The 26,977-nt window shown below is 33.0% G+C and overlaps 1 protein-coding gene across 2 annotated transcripts in view; it reads left to right on the top strand.

Moving 5' to 3' along the window:
- Positions 1–26,977, top strand: part of LOC111044651 (odorant receptor 10a) — an 83,234-nt gene that overhangs the window by 25,045 nt on the left and 31,212 nt on the right. For both annotated transcript variants that reach the window (XM_039437106.1, XM_039437105.1), the window contains exons 3-4: positions 10,190–10,304; positions 13,396–13,514. The gene's annotated coding sequence lies outside the window, so the exon portion shown is untranslated. The remainder of the gene's footprint in view (positions 1–10,189; positions 10,305–13,395; positions 13,515–26,977) is intronic.

The raw sequence follows: 26,977 nt of genomic DNA, 5'->3' as shown, positions 1-26,977 counted from the left end.
ATTTCCCTTCCAAAAACAATAGGCTAATCTGACCGATATTGCTTTTCTTCAATTTTCCAAAAATCCGCGTACACGTTCGTTTCCAATAAATCAAAATGATACTCTGATAGTTGATGTAACCAGATATTCTTACAGAATACTTAACAAGAAGTATAACTAGACTAAGTAAGAAATTATGACGAATTAGAGTTATCAATAAAAACGTATTATGATTTGTGCACACGATGTTTATTGCGCTAACTTGTTCTAGTGCGCGTAATCCTAGTATCACAACAGAAGATAATGAATAAGAAGTTAATTGCAGTTGAATGTAGATTCAATCTTGAATAATTGATACTGATTGATATCTGATAAATATATCAAATAAATTGATGATAGAAATGATAAATTGATCAAAATATATTGAGAGCAATAAATTTTCTGAGTAGTGGAGAAATGTAATACTGAAGCTAATAGGCTTCTTGAATAGTAATGAAAAGTAGTAAATTATTATCAAAATAAATGTAGGATACTTTGTTAATGACAATATACAACAGCTACTGTGACTGTTGTCAACCAATGTAAAATAATTTCTGCTAATGACAATATACAACAGCTACTGTGACTGTTGTCAAGCGTAGAAGGCGGTGAAAGGAAACGTGTCAACTATGCCTTCCTATAATGTTCACTGAATTCAAAAGGTGGATCTCACTATAGACACATGATACAGGAATATAGTAGACTCATGTGAGGAATAACCTGCCTACACACTACACGTATGCATCTGTTCCATACTTGCACGACTTATGTGTGCACAGCTTATTCTTGCTGCAGGTATGCTTTATACCGGTACGTTTAGTGAGTGGGAGTGAGCAGCTTTCCCCTGTTGTATCATCTCACACGAGTATGTTATGAGTGTCTCAACAATCGTCTCTCCTTATAAGTCTTCTATGATCGTAGATGGAAAGAATAGCTTAGTTATTGTTTCATAATAGTCCAGTCAATATAGACATAAAAAAAGGGGTGTGCTTGCATTTTATATTGTAGTTATGATTTTTAATATATTATTTGAGTACATAGGAGAAGTCCAGAACCAATTTCTTCATGCAAAATTTCCTTGTGCTAGATACAGGTGGCCCAAAAACCTCTGATTTTCGGCTCATTTTTCAGTTTTGAGCTATTTCTACCAAATCTCGTAATCGGACAGAAAAATTTGCTCTTGCCTTTTTTATAGATTATAGAATTCTGAATAAGATGAGATCATTCGGAACTCTCTATCTCCAATGAGTGCTGAGTTATGATTTTTCAAAAATGAATGAAATTTGAAGAAAAAATCAATTTTGATGAATTTTAGTTTTTGATCAACAATATCTTCCGATTGTTACCATTTAGATATATAATTAAAAATCCCTCTGGGTGTATTTTTGTGCTCTACAACCTGAGATCAGGTACAGCGCTCTATCTCATATAGATTTCCAGGTACACCTGACAACAATGCTCCTTGTATTGTGAAAAACACCTAATTTTCAGCTTCAACCATCTTCACCAACTACATTGTCACATTGATATTTCGCACAAATGACATAAGTTCATGAGATTATGTTCTATGAGAATCACCCGTTAGATGCACTTCATTTCAGTATTTCCTAGTGGAGAGGCGCACTTAAGGAAAACCTCAAGGATCAAAATTTCAAACACTTATAACTTCTGACAGAGTGCTCAGATTTCATCGTACTACACTTCATTCTTCTCGGCTCGTCAAGGCGGTCCAAAATCATGCATCATGAGTCAAATTCGGTCGAAAAGTGGAAAATGTATTGTTGAGTGTACTAAAGCCCATAGTAAAATAAATTCGTATGGCTTTTGTTGGTGGGGAGTCCCTTGCGGGAAGACCCATATTCCAATACAATCCCATATCCCATTGGTGATTGGAATTTGACATTGGTATAAGTACAAATTATGTATTGTATGAGGTTGAGTAGATTGATTATTAGCTATGAAATTAGAGAAGAAAATGTCATGTGTTTACGAGTTTCTTGACAGAACCTGTAATAGATTTATTGGCAGTGAAGTTTTCGTGAGAAAGCATGTTTCAGGAATATAAATTTTACAAGAGTGTATAAATCCAACTGAAACAATGATAACTATTATACATTAACAATTGATAATCTTACGAATCACAATTTTTACTACTACTACTACCACTTTTAAAATTGTTGAATAAATCAATATTTCAAGTTAGGATCAGTATACCTCATATTACATCAACAATAATTGTTTACCAAAGCTCTCAGCATAATAGACATCTCCATTGTTGTGCTAGATTGATAAGCTTAAACACGTTGAACTCTGAAACATTCACGTGGAAGTAGATCCTATTGACCCAAAATAGTGATCCGCACACAATGTGTAAAATAAATTCCAATTCCCATCTCAAGGGTAGGTGATGCTCTCACATGTTGTGAAGGATTTAGATTGAAACAGCTCTGCAACAATATGGAAAGTTGGAAATACTATACACCAGCGAATGTACCTGAGTATCAGTCGGCCATCGAATAATATGATTTCTGTACGAAATGAAAATTTTAATTAGCAGCAACCGAGCCGCTACACCTGAAGTGGATCTTGGTTGAGCGAGAGTGACTCGAGGGCTTTTCAACCAGGTAATATCTTTGGGATTGTAGTGACTGGTTGTCTCTCACTGAAAATCAGTTTAGAAAGATGAAGTTTCACGCTTTGTGAACGTTGTGGATGGTTTTGATCCAGGCAAATAGATTCTACTCAACTTTGTTGTAATGGAGGGAAATATTTTCTTGTCGATGGTCCGTGATTAGGTTGCTGGTCAAATTTTATAAAGATGGATGAAATGCAATTCGAGAGTGAAATAATATATCAATTCAAATTTGAAAAATTAATGTTGATTCCAATAGGTGTAATTGAATCGTTGTATTGATTATTCTTCCCAATTCCAAGAGATACTTTAGTAGTAGTAGTAGATGTGATTGCTATAAAATTATTGTCAGGCTTGCCTTCATACATGTTCAGCAATGTATTTTGAATGAGTAAAAAATTCATTTATTGAGAAGTTCGTTTGAACCATAACTGGACTCTCTATTGCATCCACTGATGGAAAATTACTTTTTTTATTGCGGATGCCCGCCCACATGAGCTTTGCTTGTGCGTTGGTAATAGGAAGTGCGAGGGTGAATTATGAGATGATTAAACGTCCTTGCCTATTCGATGGGATTCGGTGGGACTCGAACCCGTGACCAGTTAGCACTAGCAGACTGAAGGGTGTAACACCTTAGTCAACTCGGCTATCTGGCCGGCAGGCAAGAACTCCTCATTTATTTTCTTTGAACATTCCCAAATCACTTCGTTTTATCAAATCTGGAAATTATTTCATTCCCATTGCATTTCTCATAATAACATTTTCTTTTAATAATCTTACCATTCCGTCTCTACTTATCAGAACCTCAATATCGCAGTTCAATGAAATTTTATTTATTCTCGTTATTACTGGATCAAGTCTCCATGTCAATGATTGAAATTATTGTCTGTGACTATCTTCATGTCTGACTATGTGATCAGATATGAGGGTTCTCCAAATACTCAAGTCGATCATTGCAAATGAAATTATCCATGTCCTGGTCCTATTCCACGAGTATTCTCCTATTAGTTAGTATACAACAAGTGATCAGTGTTTTGGTATTATCAGAGACAAACAACTTAAGCTTATCCTTTCTCTATGGTATTATAGACTGATGAGAAAACTTCAGGTAGTATGTATTCAATAGCTTCTGATTATATTTATTCAGTCCAAGCAATAGATTGTAGACTTTTGATAGTCTACACTCCCAACCTCAATAGCCTGTACTCTCCATCATTCTCACGGTAGTCTACAGTGTATAACTTCCGAATGATCTTGTTGATTTGCGCATTCCAATCATTTGCTGCTGCACAATCGTAAGCAATGAAATCCATTCATTTTCGGCGACTGCTGCCAGTCGGGAATGAGAGAAGCAATTTTGCGGAATAAGCGAAATGTGAGGCTGGCTCTGGCTCTGGTCTTATCATCATCAATTAATTCCATCCGTCGTCGTCCTTTGTCGGCCATTGTTCTGTTCCTTCTGTCTGTTGTTCTCTTTGCTTTGCTTGCTGCGCCTATTAATTGCGATATCACGCGCTGCCAGTTGAATTGAAGAAGGAGTCACCGCCATCTTGCAAATTAATTTATTAGGCGATTAGTCATATTGCGTCTCGAGACTGCTGCAGGATATTGCTTCTTCGTTCACTGCTATGAATGCTAATCACTTTTTGTAGATAAGGTTTCTGAAAGGATTATTCCTTGGGAGAGTTTGATTGGATTTTTACTAAAGGGAAACTGCTATCTGACGTTATTTTATGTAATTTGTCCCAGTTTTTTTACTGTGATAAGACACTCTGGACGCTTCAAGTGTCCAGGTGTAAATTCACGTTTACGTTCACGCTTCAACTGTGAACAACAGTTCACAACAAACGAATAAGTTAATATGTGATTCACTTCTTAAAAAAGAATTCAACACATCGTTGGAAATTTACGTCAATAGCTGCCATAAAAATGACATCAACCATGTCAATAATTATTCGTATAGTCTTGCACATGTCAACATGGAATGAATGTGGGACGGGAGGGCGGAAGGATTCAAAAGATAATTTCGTGATGAAAATTATCCCGCACTAATTCCACGTTGGTGTACGTAAGGCGTAAGGAAATTGAGATATACTCCAGTAAAACAATGTGCTGGTTTTGTAGGCACATGGAAAACCAGCTCATAGTTTGTATTTGTGGAGTAGGGAAATCCAAGTGCAAATTAATCTTCATATATTGCGTTTAAATGAATTCCACTTCATAAAAGGCAAATTAGAAGTAAAAGTTTAATTTCAAATTTGGAAATTTTCCAAAATTATCTTTAATTTGAATTAATTATCTATTTTTTATCTATATAGAAAAATGTCCAAATTTAAAGTTGATCATTCACCTCTAATTTGCCTTTTATGAAGTACATTGATATGAATATTAATTTGTACTTGGATTTCCCTACTCCACTTTGTGTTTGGCAAAAGATTGATTTTATTGGCACATTTTGTGCTTGACAAATTCATCATTAATAGAACACATTTTGGAAAATTGACAAGTGTTTCTTCTCAAACAAGTACAAAAAAATCACGCAACAATTAAAGTTTTTTCAGTCTCCCTTCAAACCTTCTCTCTTCATTGTTTCACCTGTTTTTAATATTCGAAGGAATCTTTGCTCAATCCCCACCTCACATTTTTGTTTCTTCCAGTTCCTTTGACATGCACCCCTCTCATGTTTCAGCAGTTACTCACTCTGTCACATGCGTATGATTTTAATACAGGCTGGCAATGAAAGCACGCGTATAACGGGCACCAAGAATGCAGCTATTTGGGTAGAAGAAGGGAAATAGAGGAAGATTTTGTGTGGAATGGGATGAAAAATGGTGAAAGAGCGAAAGGATTGAGTTAGGCGTGAGAGAATCAAGAGAACTTTGAGCATTCAACCCCTTCAAAGAATACGAATTTAATTAAATTTCTTATTTAATACGACACTCAGCTATTCGTGAATGTCCCACACTTTCTCTCCTTCCTTTCCTTCTCGTTTTCCTCCCTCTCACTCCTCCCCAGTCGTTAATTCCTACCGTATATGTTTATGTAAATTTGTTTGAACGTTTCAAATCATCATCTCCACCAGCTATGTTGAATGTTAATTAAAACAGTTAAATCCAGAGTCCCTTGCAATGCTGTAGCTCTCTTCCTTTCCTCATAATATTCTCTTCTTCATAGTACATTGCTGTCGCCAGTATTCATTGGCATAACTTACTACTATGTTGACTCAACATAGAGAACTTGTCGTTGTTGCAATGAATTAATTTTAACTAATGAATATAATGGATGATAGATTGATTAAATCAAATATTATTTCATTAAGAATTATGATCCTCAGCTTGTTCGGGAGGTGACGATGAAATTGATTGCAAGAGATATCTGCTACATTTGAGACAATCGGAAGAGATGTCGCCTTATAAAATTGTCTGCTTTTATCTTACCATATGTATTTATTTATTATTCAGATTTTAAATAAATTCTCACTAAAATTTGGATCAATTCTGATGATATAATTAGACTTCTTAGTGTAAGATTGAATAAGTTTGCATTATGAATGCCCCTGTACTACTAAATTGGTGAATTCTCTTTGCAAAAGATCCGCACCAAAAATTATGTAAACGTAACGCTCTTAATTCTACAGGTACAATCACACTTGATCATAACTCTTCCAAATTCAAACATAATCATTTCATAGTATTTATAACAATTTATTCTTACTTTTCTACAAATTTAACCACAATATTATTAAATTTAGAGTTTTCCTCGTTCATTTCATAATGTCTCAAAAACGACCTCATGCTTATTTCAGCAGCTACAACTATTTCAAAAACGGTGAGCGTGGAAACCGATTTAAAAAAAAATACCTCACTGTTTCTCCATCGCTGACTTTTCTGTCCGTGATTTTCCGTGACCGTTTGTGAATGACGGAAAAGTGTTTTCGTTTGTGACGTGACGCGACGTGCCCAGCTTTCCCGGGCTTTCTCATGACAGGAAAAACAGAAAAGAAGTGAGCGATAATTCTCGCAATCAGCTTATACAAACGGAATAGCAATGACTTGCAGCGGTAACCTGAGGAATAATGTAGGTTGCTTTTCTGCTGCCTGACATTGTGAATCGTCGATTTTATTTTCCCCGAAAACACACAAATCGAACTTGTTTATCACGCTGTGATGCTACTTGTTATTCTCGTATATGATTCGTGCTGTAGATTGCTCGCGTTATGGGAGAATTTCTTATTGATTTTTCTGGTTTGCACTTATAGAATTGGAGCTGAATTAGATAAGTATGAGTATGTGAACTCAATCTTGAGTGCTATTCAAAATTATTGAAACAGTACCGTATTTACTTTGATATCCCTTCTACTACCAAGCGGGGTAATTGGACTACCCCAACCCACATTTTGTCAATTTTTTGTAGATAATGGTGATGTATTTCATTGAAACGTTTAGTACTTGTTAAAAACATATCACTTTAGTTATTTTATCTCATAGAATCTTTTCATTCCCTATATTTTTGGAATTATTAGCAGATATATCCTGGGGGTAACTCTATTACCCCACTTGGTATTCCATGTCATGCTATTTTTTGGTGTATCTTATCCATTATCAGAATAAATAAGAAATCAATTTTATGTTCCATTTCTTTTTTATTGCCAAACCTGATTCATAATGATAACTTGAAATCTAAATTAGAAAAAATTGCTTCGCTATAACCATAATTTAATCATTTGACAACATTTCCCCTACAACAATATAATAGAATGCTCAATTTTGTTGGCATGTCAGTTTTTAATTGAAATCCTATTTATCAACAGGAGAAACTTATTTTTAATATTTTAATAGATTTTGTAATGCATTTGATTGCTGAATTAATAGGAAAAATATAAAATAATTATATAAAACTGAAATCTTTTTGGGGTAACCCAGTTACCCCACTTGGTATTTCGTGTATGTGAAAAACGTTGGTAGTAAAAGGGATATAAATAAAATTAATTGAATTGATATTGAATATAATATAGTTGTCATGTTGCCGATTGCTCTTTATCAATAAAGTCAGGGGTCTATAGAAAAATTAACTCTTATCTAATTTTAATTGTTGATTCTTGTTGATATCAATCAATTTAAACTCAGATAATATTTCATTCTTCAGGAAAAAATCCTTTTATAATATATTGCATAATGAAAAAAAAACATCTGAGAATAGGGAATCAAAATTTTTATTTTGAAAAATCCAGCTCAGTGATAAAATCTATTCTAGTCATCCCGACTTATTCTCAAATTCGTGATGGCAGTCAAGGTAACCAAATATTTTTCTATAACCTTCATAATCATACATTTTTTTTGTGCAATTTGTATTGCTTTATAAATTCTATTCAATGAAACAAGGTGACAAAGAAACAGTAATTAGTGTGTTGAAGAAAAATAAAAACGATCAGCAAAAGAAAATGATATTTCTCGTAATATTTATTGAGGTTGAGCGTGAATATTTTGTTAGTTCATTAAATATTTTTTCCATAGCGCACAAACGATTCGGCAACGGTGCAGATTTAGAAAATTATCGAGCTAGGTTTATGTGCTTTGTCCAATGATAGACATGGATAGCAAATCAATGTTAATCAGGTGCTGACTTAATAACATGGATCTTACAATAGGAACATTATCGGGAGTTTCTCCTTCAAATTAAAAAGTAGTTTATTGGTTCAATTACTTTGTAATTTATCTGTATAATATTATTACAAAAATATTATTAATCGGTACTGTTTATTCTTTTCAAGCAAGTTATATAAAATAATAATTAAAATTATAATTTTGATAGAGCTCATAATGTTTGTAAATCAGTAAGCTAGTACTAAATTCCATGTCTTCAATTCATGCTGGAGCAGTGGCTTAACCCAAACAAATTAGCAGCTTATTCCCTAATAACAGTGTTGTATTCCTTGCCGGAGAGTAATATTGTATCCAAATGGAGCAATTCCCAAGTGGTCAACTTTGTTTGCAAGCATTACTGCCAGATAATAACCCAGAGATGCAACTTGGAAGTAATAAGTTTGAAGCTCCCAGTCAGTGCACAGCTACAGTAACATTCACTTGAAAGTGGCAGCATTGGCTGAATGTGTTGCATTGATACTATTTAAGAGGAATGCTGAAAGTCTAGATTGAATCACTATAACAACGAATATCCTCGATTAGGGAGGCACTGATTCAGAGTGGTGTTAGAATTAGAATAGCAGTTCCATCAACGACATTCAGGGTGGTTTAGGTGAAGAGAAAAGACATTTCGTGAAAGGAGGAGAAAAGTTTGGGGAATTTGAAATAACTTGATGAAAGGTTGTTAAGGATTTTCAAATTCTGAGAAGTTGAAATGAAAATATTATTGCATAATAAGACAACTCATTTTCGAATATTTAGTTCATTCATTTTCACTACAGCAACGTTAATAAACCTCGTACATAGATCACTACAGCAACGTTAATTTTAATTTTTAGTTTTTAAAACGTTAATTTTAGTTTTTTTTTAATTTTCACTACAGCAACGTTAAAATATATCTATATATCGATCTATATATCGGGCTATCTACCTACCTATCTATAGAACATAGATAGGGTACATTATTTAAGCTACATCTAAATCAGACTTCTCCAACGTATTTATGAACTACTTTACAATTTTCTATCTCCATTGCAGCTGAACAAATGAGCAAAAAATTAGCCGACCGGCAAAAACTTCATCGGATAAAGTCGACTGAGTGAAAACCGCACCGCTAAAAAGAGAGAGAGAGTTAGAGGAAGAAAGAGAGTGTGTGAGAGAGAGAGAGAGATATGTTGAGCCTGCAGCAGGAGCCAGCGTGTGTGCTTTTGGTCCAAAGGGTGTTGGGGCCACAATTCAATTCTGCGGAGAGGAAAAAATTTGGCCAACACAGTACTGAGCGAGAAGGGAAATATCCCAAATAATTCTATCCCTTTGAGAGATGAAAGGGCCTCAGCCACCGACGTTTGACCACACATCCCCAGGGATAGAAAAAATATAGGAAAGAAAAATATAAAAAGGTTTGTGTGGTAGGTAAGGAGTGGGGGGGGGGTTGGAAGCTAAAGAGAATGTCTTTCCAACAGTGAACATCATGTGAAGGTCAAAGGCGTGTTTTTCGTTTTGTGGCTGTGGGAAAAGTGCACACTGTTTCGGTTGGTGTGAGAGCGCAATTTTATCATTTTTCAGACCAGAATTTCATCAACTTGTGAAGGCGACTAGAGAACCAGTTGTTAAGATTACAGTTAAATTAGTTAATGTTATGTAAAAACATAGAATTAGGTACTCTATTTTAATTCCTTGCACTCACTTCTCATTTGCAGCTCATGTAGTGATAGTTTTTACACAAAGTTATTTTATAATTCTAAACAAAGGTATTTTCACACAGACAAAGGACATTTACACAAAGAAAGACATTGCAGGTAAATGAACGGGTAGACTTGGAGTACGCATTTTTCAATTAGGTAATTTTTCGGTTGTAGTGAAACAGAAATTTTACTTTGATTTCCACTTGTTCCAGATTTTGAAAACGAGAAACCTGGGATCATCTTTGAAAGCACTCTTCCAAACAAGGAAGGAAGTGAGATATAGGGAGGAATCCGAACACGGTATGAAGCGATCTTGAAGTTTAACTGGTAAGATAATTTTAGTAAAATATGGTCCTTAAGTACTGATTTTTCATACAAATTTAGTTTTGTAGAATCCACTTACTAGAACATTGTTAATTAAATAGCTTATATAGGATGTAGCCTAATCTAAGCTCTCGGTTGAATTGACTAAATTCGAATAGGAAATTATTAGGGAAAGTTTTGGTATTCAGCCTGCTGTTATTTCTTTCTGGAAGTGTTGTGATTGTACTTTGATATTGAATGAAAACCTAAATAAATTAAAGTAGCCTAGCAGTTACAATTTCCTTCGCAGTTAACTTTACTACTCTAATTGTGATTGACTTTTCAATCGAATCTACTATTTCTTTATTATGCTATGCACTACCTCAATTTTTCCAATTCTGACTTTCTACGACAAATCTTATCTACTACTCCAATAACTCGTGGAACTTATAACTTTAATTTGAATATCACATTGTGAAAACAAAAAAAAAATGAAATAGTGAACTAGTGAAATAGTGTTAAAAGAAAATAGATAACTTTTCACAGTTTGGAAATTGATCAAGAACATTATTCTCGTCCTCTTTTGTAGTGACGGGCTGCTCGATTTCACGATGAAAGCCAAAAATAATACAAGTTTAAAAGCCTAAGGTTGTATCTCGGTAAGAGCCGGAAGTAATGGATGATGGGACTGAGAGGGGAAGTGGAGAAAGTATTTCTGAAGGAAGATAGAGGATAAGAGAAAATAAGTGTTAGGAGAGGAAGAGGGAGAGAGAGAAATAGAGCATGTAGAAGAGAAGTTGGAGTAGTGGACGACAAAAAGAGAAAGAGAACGTTCAAGGTGGGGAAGAAAAGGAAAATAGACATAAAGGTGAACAATAAGATGGTGATGATGAGGAAGAACAAGATGAAAAGTGGAATTAAGAAAAGAAGTCAAGAAAGAAAATTTTGTTGACGATGAAGAGTGTGAGAATATGGAGTAGGAATAAGATTATTGGAGGAAAATTGAAAAAATAACAAGAGGGTGGAGGACGATATCGGTAGAAGGAGATAAGAGATTAAAAGGAGATAATGAGGAAAACAAGAAAATGGACGGAAATGAAGGTGGTAAAGAAAGTGGATAAGGCGGAGGAAGAACAATAAAAAAAGAGAAGGTGGAAGAAAAGAAATGAGGAAAAATAGAATTTGGAAGGAAAGTAATAGTAGAAGGTGAGAGAAAAGGAATGGAGAACGTGGAATGAAAGGGAACGGAGGAATGAAAGGGAAGAGAATGAGAAGGTGTATGAAAAAGGTAAGGATAGAGGAAGGGAAATAGAAGGAGAAAGATGAGCAGAAAGTGGTGGAGAAGAAGAAGGAAGTTGAATTAGAGAAAAGGATGAAGAATATGAAGAGAAGGAAGGGAAAGGTGATACGGAGGAAGTGAAATGAAGAAATAATTTTATAAGAATAATAAGTTGTAGGAAAAAGGAGCAGATGAGGAGATGAGTAGGAGGGGAAGGAGAACAGAAAGAATTAGTCTCATATTGATGATTAGATAAAAGAAGTGAATAAAGTGAAGAATATGGAAGTTGAAATGAAGAAATGGGAGAAAATGGAGAGGAAGAAGAATAAGTAAAAAGAAAAAAGAATTACCAGAAAATGAAATTAAGTAGAATTGGAACAAAAATAGGAAGAGCAGGGAAAGGAGGAGGAGTATTATGAAGGGGAGTCGATGACGGAAAATAAAAAGAGTATTGAGAATGGATGTAGAAACAGTAAAAGAATAAGACTGCACTGAAGGACCAATATGAAGACGGTTGGGAACAATAGGCTTCAGCAGTCTTGAGAGTACGAAGTAAGTGAAAGGGTAAGTAGGTAAGGAGGGAAGAAGATGAGAAAGATGAAGAAAAAGGCCTTCACAGAATAGCAGGGGGCTTTTCCTTTTATAGATTACCATTCTGTTCGATATTCTCAGTGAATGTAGTGGTGAGGGGGAAGAGTTGGAGAGGAGAGGACTGAGCTCTCAGCGAAATTAAGATGCTGAAAATTGAATGCAGATTTGTCGACGAAAAGAATCGTACTGATCAATGGAAACGTCTAGCTGGAATTTCGCTGTGAAACTGAGCTCGGCTTTTATATTGTGAAACGGGTATTGTTGCCATTTGATACGGATTCAAAGTTGACTTTGTAAGTTTAGATGTCATGTGATGTGGTTTTGATGTACAGCATCCAAATAACTCTTCAAAAGAAGTTCGGAGTTGTTTTTGAGTAATTTACATTCTAATGAATGTCGTATTTTAAATCAATGGAAGTTTATAATTGATTGTTGCTTACTGATATTTCAATAAATGTTATTCTTACACTTAACAGAATGATATATTCCAATTTTTGGTGCATCTTTTATTATAATATTAATTTTAGTGTTCGAAAATATATATACTCAATGTGTGTTTACAGTGAATACCTACTAATGAATGAACTATGATACAATTCCTTTTTAAACTTAGTTTGGAAATCGATCGTTTTCTATTCTGAAGCTACCTTTGAAAATATATTAAATATATTAAACACAAGAGGTTGCCTTTACCAATAGATAAACTAAACTATATATACTAAACTATGCTTTTAATCATCATGAGTTGTATTGTCTTTGTACATGAGTATGAAAAAATTATGTGTCTCAGTTCCTTTATGAAACAATATTCTACAAATCTCTGATGAAACAGTGCATCAATATCAATTCAATATTATTTTATAGGTCTAATGGTAGTAGAATAGCTCCTAATCTTTGGTCCACTAAATAATGCGGAGCAATTTAGATTTGGAATCGAATATAGCTTATAACGTCCTATCAAGAAGAAATGAGAAAAGTATTTTTCAAGACTGAAGTATGGAAATTAGCATTTGTATTATTTGAGCGCACTTGAAAAAAGAAGAGTCCCAAGATGCAATTTGATATGTACACCCCTACGGCTATTCCACTTCCTTATTGCTTTTCCATTAGATCGTTTTGCTATTCTAATTATGATGAGTGGCTTTGAAATACATTCACTCAAAATTCCTTTTCCTGATTTATCTAGGCTCAACGGAATATCATTTCAAATGGAGATAGCTTGAAATTCTTCTTTCTATTTTTCAGAAATGAATTTTGTAGAATAGTAGTGGAATTCATAATAAGCTACCATAATAATTGTGATGAGACTAGAAAATTGAAGAATCCAATTTTGAAATTTTCTCTCATCATCTCATCCAATTAGAGTGAGTATCAGGGGGCGAATAATCTCTGAATTTAATAATTTTATGCATGAAAAGCTGATGAAGAACTCTCAGAATTTCCATTTTTTCAAGATATCAACTTCATTACTATTATTGGATGAATTGAATCCTCAAGAAACTATTGCATAAAGCACTGTCATTTGAGTAATGAAATGGAAACACAGTATGAATTCACAAGGGATGATGTTGCCTCCAACATCATGAAAATGTTGTTGTGTCAATAAAACTATCCAAGTAAAAAGTCATCCTGTGTTTTTATTTCATTAAAAAACAATCGTACAGCATGTCTGATAACAGTGTTGAATTTAGTGAAATGGATACTTCAAATATTCATTGTTCAACGTACGCTAGTTATTTTGTCATCAGTGAATGCTCTAACAGATATTTTTATTTGAACTTTCATTTTTAGAACACTTTTGAAGTGGAAACACATACTTTTTACTTACCTGTATCACGTACCGTACTTGTTTTGACCTGTTGCTGGTCATCTTTAGACTGAGAAAACTGATAGCTTAACTTGCTTCAAGGTTATTAATGGTAGGTATGGAGTATAGGTGGAGTAATTGGTGGAGATGATAGGGTGGACTGGTGGATGTGCTGGTTGGACAGTATCAATGAATTATTGTGAACTATTTTATCAAAAAGTGTGTAAAATGAGAAATTTATTTGGTCATCTAGGATACTGTTTGAGATACATTGCTTAGTATGTTTGTAGATTTCATATTATTCTAGTTTTCTGTTTTTATGTGATATTTATTAATTTATCTATACATTGATAGATACAATATCATTCTCAACCACCTATTTTTGATTGGGAAAGGAACAACAGGCTTGAAGCCCAAAACTGTTCCTTTCCCACATTTGGATAGAAATTGTCCAAAAATATTTATGTTCCATACACTTGAATTCAGGTCCAATTTTCAGTCCAAATATTTGCTATGGAGGATTTCAAGATTGGCGGCTATGTCAGTCTGTGGTCTGTTGCTGTGGTCAGCAAGGTTTGAATGGCTAATGGTTTATCTATAGCTTACATTATTTTGATTGTGACATTCAATTTGAGAAAAAACATCTATCCCCCTTCTCTGTGGTTGCATTAATTCAGAATAAACCTCTATCTATAAAACAGTTGCTTTATTTGATATAACTTGCTTGATTTCATTACATAATATATAATGACTTATCATAAATAAGAAAATTGAAGAATCCCATATTTATAGTCTTACATACAGCCCGAAAATGTAATTCGATAATTGCAATCCGTTGACTTTGACATTTCCTCATCTCCAACTTAAACACTGAAATAATTTTGTGTACAATGATATGTTTTGTAATATAAAGGATTGTTTTCTCATACTATCCACTGTGAATTAAGAATATTATTTTCTATACCCTGATACTATTAGTTTCAATTTTTTAACCACTTATTTTTAGTATCAAATGTCATAGTTAGATTAGGAAGCTACAGAATATTATTATTAAAAATATTATTTTAGTAAATTTTTATCCTGAGACAATTCTATTCATACTACCTACTTTTCTCCAATGCATTCAACCTAAAAAGTTCAGATGAAGTTGGATTAAAGATTGAATAACAATAGATAATAATGTCCTTATAGATAATAATTATCTTATGTCCAAGTGATTTTCAAGCATAAATTAATTCTATATTTTTCTTCCAATTGAAAGCATTGAAACAATCCAACTTTTAAATAAATTATTATTCTAATAAGTTATCTTTGCACAATCAATCACAATACTGAAATGAAAAAGTTTCAAATTAAAATCTACATTGCTTAAGTATGGAGGTCACGGATTCAGTTAGCATCATCGTTTTATTGAATTCCCTTGAGTTGTTCTACGGAAAAGGAGTAAACGCAAACGAACCAAATATTATTCTTCATTTTGAACACTCGCGCGCTCAATGTCTTTGTGCATTCAAATGAAATTTAATTTCGCGATTCATGGGAATTTTCTTGAGTTTTTACTGTTCTATTCTATTTTATAATGAAGCTTGCTAAGCAGGATGGCAGCGCAAGTTGAAAAGTCCAGAGAAGATGCTAATAACGTTTGAAAACTTGAGGAAAACATTTGTAGGACGAGGAAACTGTTATTGCTTCATTCAAACAGAATAAATTCGTCTGAGAGGATTTCGCAATTTCAGTCTTACAAATTCCGGTCATTCAATGCTGTGTCCCAACTTCTTCATTCATTTTGGTGTCGTTATGAATGATAAATAAATATTGCAATAAGTTCGACTCCGGTAGCAATGAAGCCTTGGCGGGGGCCGTAGCGTCTGTGTAATCACTGCAATTCTTCGAGTTCTAAAAGTTCTGTTTAGAATCTGCTTATTGGGAAATTATGGCGTGAAATATTGTAATTGTATTACAACTAGCTCAAACTTTAAAATTATTGTTTTTTATGAGAAATGTTGAATCTACTTTTTAGTATAAAATATTGTAACTAGCTCAAACTTTAATTAAATATGTTGAAGCATCTTTATTGAATTAATGTAATAAAATATTGTCATTCTACTGGAACTAGTCCAAGTTTTTAACATTGTTTTGATAAGATATCTGAGTCTATTAGCATTCTTGCAAATTATTGTCTCTTGTTTCTCTGGGAATGTTGTGTCCATACTCTAAGTTACCTGCATGAAATTTAGTCTATTAATTTTATAAAAGTTCTATAACTTTGTAACGGATGGAGGTATTAATAACACTACCTCACACCTGACATTATTGTAACGGGTGGGAGGACAGGGGGACTTTGTTAGCATCCCATTCTGTAAAACGGAAAAAAATATAATAATTGCTTTTAAAATCTCCACTCAACTATCAACCTGTTTGTCTTTACAACTGTTTATTCCATATTCCATATTAAAATTACTGCCTTACTGTAAATCTTATCGTAGACAATTCGCTTCTCACTTTTTTCAATTTGATAGCAGAAATTTGCGTTTATTTTTGTCCAAATTTCAGTACCGTAAAATAGAACTTTTCCAATTTTGAAAATAGAATAGAATATATATATATGTTTTATTGTAACCGCTTCTGAGGTATTCAGAAGAATTACCTTCGTCACACTATACAATAGATCTCCTACATACATTATACAAAAATTAAAAAAAAAAACTGTTCTAAAAACAGTGAAATATATCAAATATCAAGATCCACTTATGGAAATGTCCAGATTAAGAAAACAGTGATATAGAATATATGATATCCTGGTCCTGGGACACAGAAAAAACAGAAAGAAAAAGGACAAACAAACAGTAGTTGATAACATAATGGGCTTAACATGTTAAGCATTTCACAAAGTCCTCTAGCCAGTTCATAGAACTCCTGAAAAGTGTATACATAAGTGTATATAAAGTGAATAGCATTAGATCATCATATAGGTAGGTGTTGTAGACAATACTCGCTTCTCACTTTTTTCAATTTGATAGCTGACATTTGTATTTCTTTCCAAATTTCATTATTTAGAATAGGAATTTTCCAAAAATAGAATAGCATGAGATCACCTCATGGGACTTGTAGCACTACCTCCGTAAACAGATAATGTTTACGGAGGTAGTGTTTGTAGGTACACCTGGAATTTTATCGGTTTTGTTGGATGCAATTATTCCCTATTTTCATTTTTATCTTCAAATTATCTCCATTGCAATATTCTTCTCCTATCTTTCAGCCTTCACTCCATCTCATTGCATCTTTTTCCATCCATTTTTATTTTCTAATTTCGCAATTAAATAGTAATTTTTACAAATACAATAGGTTTTTGAAGTCCTGGCAGGGAATAAAGAATTCGGGCTTGGCAAACAGAAATCGAATCCACAAATTGACTTACCATTGAATAATATAAATGACCATTTCGTTTCACACTCTAACCAACACTACGAAGTTGTCATTGCTAATCATATCGATGATCTTGAAGAGCAGGTTACAAACTTAGATTTACCAATCACTGATCAATTTCATTTCCATCCAATCTCAGAAGAAGACACTTTCAGAGCAATTCAACGTATTCATAGTAATGCTACGGGTGTAGACAAAATTCCTATTAAATTAATCAAGAAGATGTTATTTGCTGTTTTACCAACCATTACATACATTTTCAGCAAGTCACTTGAAGAAGGCATTTTCCCTGAAAACTGGAAGTTTGCTCTGGTTCGCCCTCTGAATAAAGTTCCATCACCCAATAAAGTTGAGGATTTTAGACCAATCAGTATTTTACCTGCATTGTCCAAAGTGCTAGAAAGACTCATTCATGCTTAAGTTGTAAAATTTCTAGACAACAATAGTAAGCTTCATAACTTTCAATCAGGCTTTAGAAAATTCCATTCAACTGAGACAGCTCTGCTTCGTGTCACTGATGATATAAGGTTAGCTATGGACCAAAGAAAATGCACCATCCTCACCATATTTGATTTTTCTAAAGCATTCGATACTGTTGATCATACAGTCCTTCTGAATAAGTTGGCTATTCTTGGTTTCAGTCACAACTCGTTAGTTTGGTTTAAATCCTATCTATTAAGTAGGAAACAATGTGTATCTGTCGGTGACAAAAAGTCAACTTGGAAAAACGTTATGCATGGAGTACCACAAGGTTCAATTTTAGGCCCTCTCCTCTTCACTTTGTATGCTAATGACCTTTCTTCCATTATCAAATTCTCCAGTTTCCATACTTATGCAGACGACCTTCAAATCTATTTAAGCTGTCCCATAACAAAAATTAATGAAACAGTTGGAATAATGAATCAGGATATCAATTCGATAGTGGAATGGACAAAGAAAAATGGCCTTAAGATTAATCCCATCAAAACACAACCCATTATAATTGGATATTCTCGTCTTATAAACAATATTGACCTTTAATCGATTCACAAAATTAGTGTAGACGGTAATGACATTCCTTACTGTAGCTCAGTTAAAAATTTAGGCATTATTATGAATAATACTCTTGACTGGTCAGAACAAATGAACAAAACTTGTAAAAAGGTATTCTCAGCCATGCATGCATTGAAGAAAATTCACGATATCCTCCCTAGAAACATTAAATTATTATTAGTTCAATCTCTCATCTTCCCACATTTAATGTATTGTTATTCTGTTCTTAACGATATGCAAGTCACTCTGAATGATAAACTACAGCGTTGCCAAAATTATTGTCTACGTTTCGTCTACTCTCTCCAACGCCATGATCATATCACCCCAGCCCACATTGCTAGTTCAACATTAAAGCTTCCCGATCAGAGGCTTTTTCGAATAGTCAAGCTTGTTAGAGATATCTTGAAATACGGTAATCCGAACTATTTTAAAGATGATTTCAAATTTGTCTCTGAAGGTAGGAGGATAGATGCTTCACATACTAGAACCGGAGAAAGTACTTTAAGGATACCCAATCATCGAACTACTATTTTCACAAAATCCTTCTTAGTCAGTGCCTGTCGTGCATGGAATGCACTTTCTGTTTCTATCAGGTCCATCGAGAGCCGAGCGAGCTTCATCCTAACTTTAAAAAACATCTTTTGAACAAATGACTGAAACTGTCCGGCCCTAGAACGATCACATGACATCCATCCCCCACCCATCCCACAAATACAAACCTTTAAACCATATTATAGAACGAATTATATATATATATATATATATATATATAATATATATATATATATATATATTAACTCATGTTATTTCAATTATCCACTGCATACTGCTGTATATTACTGAAAGTTGATAACCCTGATCTACTTTCAGCCTACTTCATTTTATTAATCAATTATTTGATCTTATCTACCTATATAATTATTTTACTCTATCAATTTTCTGTTTTATTCACTTTAATATTCATATTGATTAAAACTTTTACAATATTTCCATTAATAAATAAATCCTTAGTTTAAATAACGAAATTAACGTTTTGGTAGAGAGTTAGTGGGGAGGATATTTTTAATATTCTTTCCGAAGAATGGACATTGATATGTCCAAAGCTCCGCCAATTTATGTAGATGCATAACAATATGATTATTATCTATAGTTATTATATTACAAACTACTTTTTCATATCATATACAGTTCAATTATTTTCTTAGTCTATATTATGTAAATTCATCTATAATTTTGCTGTATTGTAAGCTATTGTATATAAGTGTATAAGCCAGTATATATTGTAATCTACATAAATAAAGTACTCAATCAATCAATTCTCACTCACACTTGTTGATCTTTTATATCTCTAATACACAATATACGGATTCTCTCTCCCATCAAATCAACTATCTCTCTCACTCTTTATCAGGTCAGTTTACTATTCCCAGCCTTGGCCGCTAGAATAACTCATCCGTAGAATAAAATTAAATTATTCTACACTCTTATATACTTCTTATTGATGGCCAATTTCCCTATCGCCCTCATGAGAGCCAACATAGTCGAAAATGCCTACAATCAAGAACTTCTAAAAGTGGGTACCCGATCATAACAGATAACACCAGTTCACCTCACTGTGTTATCTCTCTCTCATTGAATTTCCCGAATTCAATCTCACCTCGGAATTCCCGATTCCAAGTCTCGCTCTCCGTTCCTCTGAGTGATAAAAAAATCATATCTAACTACATTTTACGTTATTTACCGATTTCTGCCCAGAATAAACCGAAAACCTCAAAAATACAACCTACTCGATCCAGCCATATAGTGAGTATCCAGTTCAAACGGGTGGAAATAATACAATTCATTCATCATTGCTCCATATATCACTTCTCAATCTCTCGCAAAATAACAGGTTTTACTCTAAATAAAACTATATCTGAAATCAACTCTACACCTCCTTGGACTCTCTCTCACAAAACATAATTTTAAAAAAATTCCACACAACATTTCCAATGAAAAATGCGATGAGAACAATGAAAATTAGAGTAAAACAGTAAATCGCGATTATAATATTTTGTCAAGACTACAGAGAAACGAAAGTAGAAATTAAACTAAAGAAAAATAAGAAGAAAATGGAAAGTACTATGGAATAAACAGTTGTATAGACAAACAGGTTAATAGTTGAGTGGAAATTCTAAAAGCAATTATTTTTTTCCGTGTTACAAAATGGGTTGCTAACAAAGTCCCCTTTGGTCTCCCTCCCGTTACAATAATGTCAGGTATGAGGTAGTGTTATTAATACCTCCATCCGTTACAACTTCACACATAAAATAAATTTTACCGCATCTTTACTCACATACAATAAATATATTCTCAACACTCATTCAACACTGTTTTCACATAATATAATAATTATTTGTCTAGTATTACGTAGCTGTCTTTAAAAGTAGAATCAAACAAAGTTTTGTGTGTTCATTTTAACACACATCTAGTTCAAGTTGTTTTATAGAAACTTTAATATTCATCTAAATTTAAATTCCATCCACTTTATCGAAATACTTAGTATTAATGTTGAAAATTATTGACCGATATTCCGCAATGTATCCCCAAGATTGAACCAAAATATCAAGTTTTGGGCACTGCCTTGATACTTTGAGGATGATAACTTTCCACCATTAATACATTGAGTATGTGTGATTTTGGTGGTAATCCGATGATTTGTATTTGATCTGATATTATTTTCGAATGAACGTAGATTATTACTGTTACAACACATGTAGGTCTACTCATGTACTATAGTGAGACCCACGTGTTGCAGTCAGCACTTTATTAAAACTGCCTTACTATAAAATTACTGCCTTACTGTAAATCTTATCATAGACAATTCGCTTCTCACTTTTTCAATTTGATAGAGGAAATTTACGTTTATTTTTGTCCAAAATCCAGTACCGTAGAGTAGGACTTTTCCAATGTTGAAAATAGAATGGAATAGGATATCTATATGTTTTATTGTAACCGCTTCTGAGGTCTTCAGAAGCATTACCTTCGTCACACTATACAATTAATTTCCTACATACATTATACAAAAATTGAAAAAAAAACTGTTCTAAAAACAGTAAAATATATCAAATATCAAGATGCACTTATGGAAATGCCCAGATTAGGAAAAAGTTATATAGAATATATAATATCCTGGTCCTGGGACACAGAAAAAACAGAAAGAAAAAAGTCAAACAAACAGTAGTTGATAACATAATGGGCTTAACATGTTGAGCATTTCTCAAAGTCCTAGCCAGTTCATAGAACTCCTGAAAAGTGTATATAAAGTGTGCCGTGCTACCAATTTTTCCTTAAACGGTTGGAATAGCATTTAACACCTATCAACCTAAGGATAGTTGTCAGCTCCAATGAAATAGATTCTTGATAAATTGTGAATGGATCTATTGCCTATGAATGAGAAATCCAGTTTTCAGAGCAAATTAACTTATAATCTTCAGATGAATTTATACAAATACACAAAGAAAATATATATCTTAAGCCTAATTATTTCAGAGTTATTACGAACTAAAATACTTATCTAGTTTACAGTTGAAACACAGTGGCTATTGGCTTGAAAATACAAACAGCTATTTAATAACAAACTAGTACACAATAAACTTGTATAAAACTCAATTTAAAACATTAATAAATTCACTTAAACAGACAATAATTCAGAGCACAAAATTACACACACAACAGCCAGCCATGTTTTCAGAAGAAGAAATAACAGGCAAAAACCTAAGTTGCAAGTCACAAAGCCAACGCCTAGTTCAGTATCGATTTTTACAGACACGTCACCAAAAAATTATAACTTACAAGTTTAGAATTCACATTCTACATCTGTTCTCAATAAAACTTTATTTTGAAACTGTTATTTTAAATTTTTATATATATATTCTATTTAAATAAACTATTTATCTAGTAATTTGTTAACCCTGCCTCGGTGACACCATGGAACAATGCAACAAACATTTACGATAATAAATTCTCCGTCAAAAGTTTGTCCGTCTATTGATGACTCTGATATTTACTATAAAGTTTCATAGATCTCGAATTGAAGATTCGATTCAAATGTGAGAAAAAATGTAATATTATAAATACCCCCCTCTTGACATAAAAAATTTTACTGTTTGAAAATTTAAAGAAAAAATTTACATTGACTCTAATGAAAATTGTTGAAATTTAAATTTGAGAACAGTAACAATTTTTTCTAGAAAAACATTACATGTCATCCAAAAATATTGAAAATTATTATAAAAATCATCAATAGCGTTTGTTATATGTTTCCAAACAATATCTCAAAATATAGAATATCAATATTACTTTTGATTTAGCTTTATAATTAAAGAAAAATATCTCAACAGAAAGTTTAATATGTAAAGAATAGTTTTTTGAAATTGCATATAAATTTAATAGAGAGAAAAATTTAATTTTTTTTTTTTTTATTGCATAAAAAAAATTTAGTATGTTGAATAAAAAATTTATTATTATTATTATATATTTTTATTTTTAAATGAATTGATGAATTGTTACATTTAATTTTCACATAAAATTTCAATAAATCAAAAAATGTTCATTTCTTTCACTATTGACACGGTTGATTTTATTGATGCACATTTTGGAAAACAGTCCGTTAAGGCACTCAGTATGATTTTCAGTTAAGTGTGACTCCAATGTGATGACGTTAAGTGTTGGGCTGATCTGGATGCACGTAGTGTTGGGCTGATACTTGTAGTCGACTGATGCATATCAAACTCGATACAGGTGACATCTCAGTTAGCATTGCCTCATGCTTGTAGTAGACGGCTGCATACCAAACTCGATACAGGTGACATCTCAGTTAGCATTGCTTCATGTTGTAGTAGACGGCTGCATTCCAAATTCAATACAGAGTCACATAAATTTTGTATCATATTGTAATTATACAATGTACATTCCAGGCTTGAAATGACAATGTAATTCGTTTTTTGGAAAAGAGATAGACGCTGCATACAGGATTAATTTAGGTGAGGATTAATTTAGGTAAGGTTTGGTTTTTTGATATTTTCAGCTTTCAAGGTTTAGAGTTCTGCATACAGGAATAATTTAGGAGAGGATTTTTTGAATCAATTCTTTCATGATACTGTGACTGTTCTTCTGAATTCAAAGTTGTGAATGTGAACATGGATGGCAATTACCTCCAGGTAATGCAGTAGTGTTGAAGTTTGAGATACAAAGTCAGCAATAAGCGTTGGCATTGGCATTGGCGTATGCTTTGGTGTCGGCATTGATTTTGGCATTGGCATCAGCATTGGCACAGGCATAGGCATTGGTATCAGCATTGGCGCAGATATTGGCATTGGCGCAGGCATCGGCGTTGATTTTTGTTGTTGGCATCAGCATTGGCGCAGGTTTTGGCATTGGCGCAGGCATTGACATCAGCACAGGCATCGGCGTAGATTTTGGCATTTTGGCGTAGTTATTAGTGTTGATATTGGCGTAGTTATTAGTGTAGGCATCAGCATTGATTTTGGCGTAGTTATTGGTGTTGATATTGGTGTTGACATTGGCATAGTTATTGGCGTTGGCATTGGTGCAGCATTGATATCAGCACAGGCATCGGCGTAGATTTTGGCATTTTGGCGTAGTTATTAGTGTTGATATTGTTGTAGGTATTAGTGTAGGCATCAGCATTGGCACAGATTTTGGCATCAGCATTGGCGCAGATATTGGCTTCGGCGCAGGCATTGGCGTAGATATTGGCGTTGGCATCAGCACAGGCATCGGCGTAGATTTTGGCGTAGATATTGGCGTAGTTATGTCACACTAGTTCGAAAATCACCCAAATGTTCTTAACACTCTTCATGGCGTTCACTTGTTACTGATTTCGAGATTCACATGATAACTATTTCAATGTTAATGTCTGTGCTGTACCTGTTATCTTAAAATGCTTATAAACTAAAAAGAAAAACTTGATTAGGCTATCAATACAATCTAATACACATGAAAATTATTTAAGTATCTATGAAATTGAAATTTGTTAACATCTTATTATACAGTCAGCAATACATAAATTGTGAAATATGGACATATCAATGATAAATTTAAAAAAAATTCATTTTCATCTATTCACTGTTCAAATATCAACATTTTAATCCATTCTTCAAAATAGAAATAGAATTTCATAACACCCTGTATCATTATCAAAATTGTAAAAAACATCAGATCATCACAACAAAATTTAATTTCAATACATATTTCAATAATTTCAGACAATTGGTCTTCTATTCACAATCATTTCATAATATATCTGCATTTCATTATCATTTAATATAACATTTCATTTATAGCAAGTTCATTTCACATTTATGATTTATCATTCAGGGTTTCAAAATTATTTAGTTTTAATTTTGTTCAAAATTTGTATAAAAAGCAAATTATTTAATATTGTTAATCATCGTTTGTTGGATACTATAGTTTATTTCAACTCTTCAATGTTCTAAACACAAACTACATTTCATGACAAAACTTTACTATCAATCATTAAACAAGAAATCATTCAAAACATCAATAATATTTTGCTTCAAAGGCAAACAATATTCATAATTAATCATCATTTTGCATCTATGGCAATCAACATAATTAAGTAATCAACACAAAAAATATTATCTCATTACTGCCTCTCTAAGTCATAACCTCTGTTATTCCTTCTTTAGGCAATAATGGGTTTCCATCTCAAAAAACAATCACATACCAGCAAAATTCTAATCAACAAACCCCACTAAAAATTCTACATACACTCCAGCATCCATTTCAAACGATAATCAATCATATCAAAATTTATAGAACAAACAGTTTAAAATTTTGAAAAAGATATCAATCACAAAAAACTTATTTCAATTAATAATATAACAAAACGTTTTAAATTGAACCATTTATTTTTTTAAAATAATTTAAAATTTAAAGACTGTATAATAAGTACAAACATTTCAAGATTATAATACAAAGATGATCAAGATGAATAATGGGTAAATAAGTTCCCTAAAAAATACAAAAAAGAGAAAAAGAAAACTGGGTAAATAAATTCCCTAAAACAACACACATTTCAAAATAAGTGATACATGATGAAAAACTATACCACAAGCAAACAATTCTTTACACTACAATGGATAGATTTTGGAAAAGTTAAGTTTTATCAACAAATTAAAGATTAGGAAAATAAGCTACTATTTCAACTTCTAATATTATTTCAGAAGAATACAAATTTAAATGACTATGGACAAGATTGGTTAAGATATGCATCATAGAAGAAATTTACTGAATATTACACAAAGACAGGAAAGAATCGAAAATTGAAAAGATTAAGGGCCAAGAAAATAGGCTACAGGAAAGAAAAAAGACACAATTATGGACTCTTACCATACACTGTGTAGCGATTATGCTATTCTGAATCCCGGCATAACACAGGATTCCTAATCATTGTGTACTGGGGAATACCCTTTCATCATGTGATTCACTGTCATCATCTTGTACGGTAAGTAAGCAACTTGAAACAACCTTTGAATACTAACACATCAATGGTGACTTTGTGTTTTGTTTTCTTCAATAGCATGATTTTATTCATGGGTTCATTTGTTTCAACAAAGCCGTTTTGCTTGCAAAAGTTGGTCATGTTCACTTGAGAATGCATAGCATACACCTTTTCAATTCTCAGTTGAAAGTTGAACTCATCAACTTGACTCAAAGCAACATTCATTTTGTTCACATTATTCCTAACTTCCACAGAAACCTGTCTCATGTAATCATTCACTTTGTTTATAGTTTTCCTAACCTTCAATGTATCAATATTACTTTCATGATAGTTGACTTTTAGTGAAGACAACTCCCTACCTACTTCTTTACTCAATTCTACTGTCTCACTATGGTTGACTTTTTCAACAACAGTAACTAGGCCTACATTGTCAGAAACTTGAATGAGTTGATCTTGTAACTTAACACTACTATCATCCTGCTTCAATTTGTTTCCATCTTTCAATGTTTCATGTGCATTTTTCAATAGAAGGTTTATACTAACCTGCTCTAGTCTAATGCTAGTACATTCTTGCTTCATATCATCAAACCTAGCATTTTGATTTTTAAACATTTGGTCTAACTTAGCATTTTGCTTATCAAATTTAGCATTTTGCTCATCAAACTTTTGTGTTAAGAATGCTATAAGATTCAGATCATTTTTAATGTTTGCCATTTTGTACCCAGGTAGCACAGAAACGTTGAAATAACGTTACAAACACGTAATACCTTAACGTTGAAAAGACGTTGAAATTCAACGTTGAAAACACGAAAAAATGTCCGCCGTTTCCACGTTATTTTCAACGTTGAATAATAGTTGAAAAAACATTGTAACAACCATCATTTTCAACTATAGATAGACGTTGAAAGCACGTCGTGACAACCATTATTTTCAACTATAAATAGACGTTGAATTAGCCCATACTTTCGAACCGGTACCTTATCAATTTACATGGTAATATTTCTAAAATCATTTGAAAAGAGATGAAAATACGA

Source organism: Nilaparvata lugens, chromosome 10 (assembly GCF_014356525.2).
Source record: "Nilaparvata lugens isolate BPH chromosome 10, ASM1435652v1, whole genome shotgun sequence".
In the NCBI taxonomy this organism is placed as follows: domain Eukaryota; kingdom Metazoa; phylum Arthropoda; class Insecta; order Hemiptera; family Delphacidae; genus Nilaparvata; species Nilaparvata lugens.
Note: the sequence above shows the minus strand (reverse complement) of the source record. Positions and strands in the feature narration are given on the sequence as shown.